At 38.0% G+C, this 5,317-nt stretch overlaps 1 long non-coding RNA gene across 2 annotated transcripts; it reads left to right on the forward strand.

The window, feature by feature from the left end:
* Positions 1–301: 301 nt before the first annotated feature.
* On the forward strand, positions 302–4,340 carry LOC125285981. 2 transcript variants are annotated; one of them, XR_007192102.1, is made up of 3 exons: positions 302–380; positions 3,709–3,845; positions 4,014–4,340. It is a non-coding gene; the product is annotated as an uncharacterized LOC125285981 (long non-coding RNA). The 2 variants fall into 2 exon arrangements; XR_007192103.1 differs by lacking the exon at positions 302–380 and adding an exon at positions 2,998–3,170.
* Positions 4,341–5,317: the final 977 nt, after the last annotated feature.

Genomic DNA, 5,317 nt, shown 5'->3' on the forward strand with positions numbered 1-5,317 from the left:
ATGCGTGAGTGAGCATGACATCATAGGGCAATTCCACGCAAAACTGTCACGTCCATAACGCCAACTAAATACCATGGTATTGTGTTGCCGTTATGGATGTAACAGTTTTGCGTGGAATTGCCCCATATCTGCCTCTCCTTGATTCCTCCATCCTCTTTCCATTTCTTCCTTGTTTCCTTCACTAAATGTATTACTAAATGTACAGCCGAGGTGGTGGCGGTTAATCTGTGTGAACTGAACTTTTGAGGAAGTGCACATCACTGCACACGTTACCTCTTCCAGGAAATGATAGTGAAAGTAAGAAACACCAAGAAACAAAGGCAGCACCCAAAAACATTTCTGCAAAGTAAAAAACTTCTTTAAAAGATGCATCTCGAGATGTAAGTAGAAAATAATTGTTGTAACTGATGTTCTGAAGGTTACTTGATTGTAATATTTGTACTGTAAACCTACAGTAGATTTGTTGCAGATGGGTTTTCATATAAATAAGAGTCCAGGGGAAACACAGGTGAACACTGATAGTGGGACAATTTTGGAAATGTTATGTTCTCTTACAATCTCTTGATTGTAATATTTTCTATAAGCCAAAACCTAGATTTGTTGCAGATGAGTTTTCATAAATAAGAGTCCAGGGGAAACACAGGTGAACACTGATAAAGTGGGACAATTTTGGAAATGTTAGGTTCTTTGCCACTTTTAACAATAATCCTAATGTCATATAACAACTGTAGGACCATCCTTAAATTATTGAATTGATGTCTAAGTACAACGTTTAAATATGCCTTCGTGGTAGTTTAAAAGAACATTGTAAAAATGTTGTAAAATAATGTATTACTGTGAAAGAGTTTCTGCCAATCAGCAGTGTGTAACTGAAAGCCAATTAATGATTTGAGGTTTTGTTTAACTGAGTCAGGAGAGAAGAAAACAAGATGACAGAGTTTAAAGAGAGGAAGCTGGAGCACACTGATCGCTTGCAGTCTTTTATTTCAGTGCAAACACTTGACTAACGTTTCGACACTATCAGTGTGCTCCAGCTCCCTTTTTTTATCAAGTCTGCTGTCCTACTGAGAGTGTCAAGTCAAGTCAATTTATTTATATAGCACATCTAAGTTCAAGTTCAAGTAATTTATTCTCATGTACTCATTGGTAATTTATTCTCATGTATTCAATGGTGTGTGTGTGTGTGTATGGGGGTTAGGTGTGTATGTGGTGGGGGTAATGGATAATTTAATGCAATAGGGTTGACCCAAAGTGCATTACTAATGATTAAATGAATAATAACAAAATAATATATAATACAAAATGCCATAATACATAAGAAAAAAATAATAAAATAAAGAGTACATAAAGTAACTTGAATTGTGTTCCCGAGGAACTGCAAGAGTACAATTGATCAGGTGCAGTTTGCCAAAAGGATTGCAGAAGTACCTCATTTCTGAAAATCGGGCACACGGATCAAAAGTTATCTGCATTAACACAACATCCAAGAAGCCAAAACGCATAAATAACATGGTTGCCATGCTGGTTGCTATGGTGTTAGGGTCACATTATAGTGGTGGTTGCAAGGTTGTTGCTAGGGTAATTAAGAGGATTGCTAGGGTGTTGTTATGGTGATTAGTATGGTTGCTAGGGTACATATGGTGGTTGCTATGCAAAATAACATGGTTGTTAGGGTAATCATGTTGGATGTTATGGTGGTTGCTAGGTTGACATTATAGAGGTGGTTGCTAGGGAAATTTAGATGGTATATAGGGTGTTGCTAGGGTACTGGTGGTTGCTATGCTAAATAACATGGTTGCTATGGTGGTAGCTAGGGTTAAAGCCAATTAATGTGTATGCAGTTTAAAGTATGCAGGTCACTCTGTCAGGTCACATCATTTTTTAAAGCCAATCCAAGCCAACCCATGTGTATACAGGTCATGTACATGGTCTACAGCAGATCTACAAAGATTTGTTTGATATGGATTGGCTTTTAAAAAAAAAAAAAGATGGACATCTTTTTTACATGACCTTTACAACTGGTGCTGGCTAGGCATTGAACTGGGCTTTATTCAAGGACTCCAACGGTACTTCATTTTTGAAAATCGGACATACGAGTCAAAAGTTACATTGACACATCTTTACAGACACAAACAGCCCAGCCCAGCCCAGCTTCGTAATTGACCGATCGCAAGCCCCGCCCATCGAACGCAGATGAGCCAATGGCAGTTCATTAGCTCCGCGCAGGCAGGCACACTCCGACAGCTTCAACTTACGGCTCCATAGAAATGCATTGGGAGCTTACGGCTCCATAGAAATGAATTGGGAGCCAGTTTTATGGGATTTTTATAGTAATGTGAGTTGAAAAGGACGGCCAAACGACATGTATAGGATTAAGGCAACACCGATACACAGAATAATGACTTTCAATCTTGATTAAGCTTTCTGTAATTATGTTATATTGGCTATATTGGTAAAGTGTCAAAGTGGGACACAATAAAATAAAATACAAATCTTAGCAAACCAATTTGGGTATGATTACCTATTGTAAAACACATTTGATGGACTACTACTGTTTATACATCAAATAACTGATCCCATAGTAAGCTACAAAATCATTTAAAGATCATAAATGTTTCTGCTAGCAAATATGGTAGCTTGCAATCATGCTGGCCACTAGCCACGTATCTAGCCAAGTATCTTGGATAAGATATCTTGGATAAAGTACTCCGCAGTAAATAACTGTTTAGAACTGTCTTAATTACTTTATGTGCACAATATGTGGTCAAAGGTCAAAGTTAAATCAAGTTTTGGAAAAGGTAACACCCCTCGATTTGCTTTCTCACTTTAACAATACCCTAACTGCGCAGCATTATAGTTTTGGCTCTAGTGATGGCCCTATGTTGGGCAAATGCATCACATGTTTTGGTGTCTTAAATATTGAAACTGATAGGTGGCAGTATATTTGAACCTTATTTTAGCAGTTGTGGAAGCACTAAGTAAATAAAGTAGCCGATAGTTAGCCTGGGTTTCCCCACGTTGCCTTGCACGTGATTTTATTTGCGCTGCTTGGCAGTCTGGATTCCATAGACTGATTTTCACCTCAACGAAGGAACCAATCACAGAATGGAGGGGAGACAGCAAGACGATGACAACGTCTATGCGACACACTGAAGAGGCTATGAGCTACTGTACGTACAGACGCATTTGATAGAAATTCGTAGCGGCCAATAAACGGTTCTAGGCATTCGTAAACCATGTCTCAAATACGAGAAAATTAATGTGTAGTTCCCAGACCCCATCTCAATGAGATGAGGCCTGGCGTTAGCCAGGCTAGCCGATAGTAGTAACACAGGTGAGAAAAATAAAATAAATAAATATATTAGATACCACAATTAAAACTTAACTCCCCCAGTTGTTTACATTACAATACATATTTTATGTATTACAATTTGTTTTATGTATTTGTTTGAATATGCAAATGAGGCACTATCTACTTAAGTACCAATGCAGCATTCCCAATAATTTCCAAAGCATCAATCTGAATATTGGATGGCACCATGTTTTTTTTGTTGATATATTGGGTACCAAATTGGGAGCATCTATTTAGGGATGAACTGTTAGCCTATTGTAACTGAAACCTTCAGACCCAGGGGACATGGGCCAAATAAACAAATAAATACACAAGCAAATAAACTTCAACAATTCACATGTGTTCAATTTTTTCAGGAGTGGAGTGAAGTTCGTCGGTGCTGGGATTGGGATAAATGTGGCAAATCTCTATGCTTCGTCTGATGTCCTATACAGTATTGCAGCAATAATAATAGCTGTTGGATTTCTAATTATTGTAGTTGGCCTATTTAAAAGTAAGTCTTTACAGTTGTTAATGGGACTTAATGTTTATTTACCTGTCCAAGTTGAAGTTAGACTAACACAGTAATATTTCACCACTTAGCCTACTGCCTGAAGGCATACTAATAAGTTATAATATTACTCCAAAGCATCTCATGTGATGTCTCTGCTTTATTTTGAAGATCCACCACCTCAACCATCTAATGGGTTCAAGAAGCAATGATCAGACAACACAGTCAACAGAGATATAGGCTGTGCAATTATTCAGATTAATTGATTAATCATCAATTATGAACTCCACCGATTATGAAAACAACAAAATCGCTTTGCTCTACATTAAATGTACATAAACTTTTTATGTGTTTTCCAGCTGAAGCAAAATTTAATTCAATTCACTGTTTTCAATTCACATTTTTTTTTAAGTAAGTTTTTACAGTTGTTGGGACTTTTGTTTCTACAATGCCAAATGATGTACTTAAAGGAGAAATCCGGCTAGTTTTCACATAGATCTCCACTTCTCAAGGTCACCAAGTACTGTCTGTATGGAAAAAACACGAGCTACACTCTGGCGGCATGTCCGTGAACTCCCATTTACATGCCCACAGAGTGTAGTGCTGTAGCTGCCTGGCTACATTAGCTGCTGGCTGTAGCAACTCGAGCTAGGTAAAACCGATTGTTTTTCGGGGGGTTTTTTCATACTGACAGTATTCGGTGACCTCGAGAAACAGAGATCTATGTGAAAACTCGCTGGATTTCTCCAGCGAGTTTTCCCATATTTACATTAAAAAGGTACTTCGGGGAACCCGCCCAGGAAGCCCTTATTTGGACCTTCCTGTCACTGATTTCTTCCCCCCTCAGACAGACACGTGTGGAGCGCCATTTGTTTTAATCTGTATTCTAATTTCACTATATCTGACCATGAGTGCTCTGGCTCTGCACTTTTTTTTGCTTGGCTTACTTTGTAACTTTTGTATGCTGAATACTGCTGTAACATTCGTTGAGTTGTTCCTGTGGTAGCCAAAATAAAGAACTATTATTTCACCAGCCAGCTTGAAGATTTTTACCTGCTCTATAGCTAACTCGATTGGATTAACATTGGATTTTAAATCAACTCGCATGGTGCCTTTCTGCACTTAAAGTTAAAATATTCTACAGGGGTTGTCTACAGGGATCCTCTCCACAGTGTCACATAAGTGCAGGGCCTTGCACAGAGATTTTGGGGGACAGGGGCTCGAATGAAAAAGGGAACTTTGCATAATTTTTCAAATAAAAAATGCTTTAAAACAAGTGGGTAATAGGCAAGCAAATCTCTGACTAACCGAAAATACCCTCACACCCATGCAAATATGTAATACTCAACAGATTTCTACAAAATAATCGATTCACAAAGACACAAAGGTCTTCATTAGAAGAATTATAAAATCCCTTCTTTTATATAGGGAAGGCTGTCTATATTGTGTATTGATGAAGATCTATTGGCAAGGAA

The sequence above is a fragment of the Alosa alosa genome, chromosome 21 (assembly GCF_017589495.1).
Source record: "Alosa alosa isolate M-15738 ecotype Scorff River chromosome 21, AALO_Geno_1.1, whole genome shotgun sequence".
Taxonomy (NCBI): domain Eukaryota; kingdom Metazoa; phylum Chordata; class Actinopteri; order Clupeiformes; family Clupeidae; genus Alosa; species Alosa alosa.